Source organism: Teleopsis dalmanni, chromosome 2 (genome assembly GCF_002237135.1).
Source record: "Teleopsis dalmanni isolate 2A chromosome 2, ASM223713v2, whole genome shotgun sequence".
NCBI classification, from domain to species: domain Eukaryota; kingdom Metazoa; phylum Arthropoda; class Insecta; order Diptera; family Diopsidae; genus Teleopsis; species Teleopsis dalmanni.
In genome coordinates this window covers 33,738,315-33,738,921 of record NC_051847.1, presented here as the reverse complement: position 1 = coordinate 33,738,921, position 607 = coordinate 33,738,315, and positions in this window count along the sequence as shown.

The window sequence follows — 607 nt, the reverse complement described above, 5'->3', positions numbered from 1 at the left end:
AATAAAAAGGTTAAAATTTCTTTACAAAATTAGAAATGAAAAAAAAAACACTATTTTCGTATATAAATAAATAACCCAAAAAATGACTAATGAAATTACTACGCTTCGAACGTACACATAGATATAGATATATACCAAACAATCAAAAAAAAAAACAAAATACCAGAATTAAAAAATCTTAAATAAAAGTAACCCACATCAATTTTTTGTCTATTTTTCTTCATTACTTTGATGCGATATAAACAATTACCGCATGTATCCATGTATGTGCGTAAGTATCTTATATCTGAATATTTGATATGTAAGCTTAGTAGGCAAATGTACGCATACATTTTACTTTTTGAGTAGCAATTGTTTTCATATTGTTTTTTTTTTCTTTATTTTTTTTTATATTTTTTAAATTAAGTTTTTACGATATTTAATACATTTTCATATATCTTTAATTTTTGAATTTTTTAATCGATGTGGCTTTTAAGAATTTTTAAAGAACTTCGAATCAATTGTTCAATTTTAGATACAATATCTTTCTTATTTTCTTTCTGTTGTTATGTGCATAGATATGTGTTTGTCTGTTATTATTGTTGTTGTCATATCAAAATGATTATAA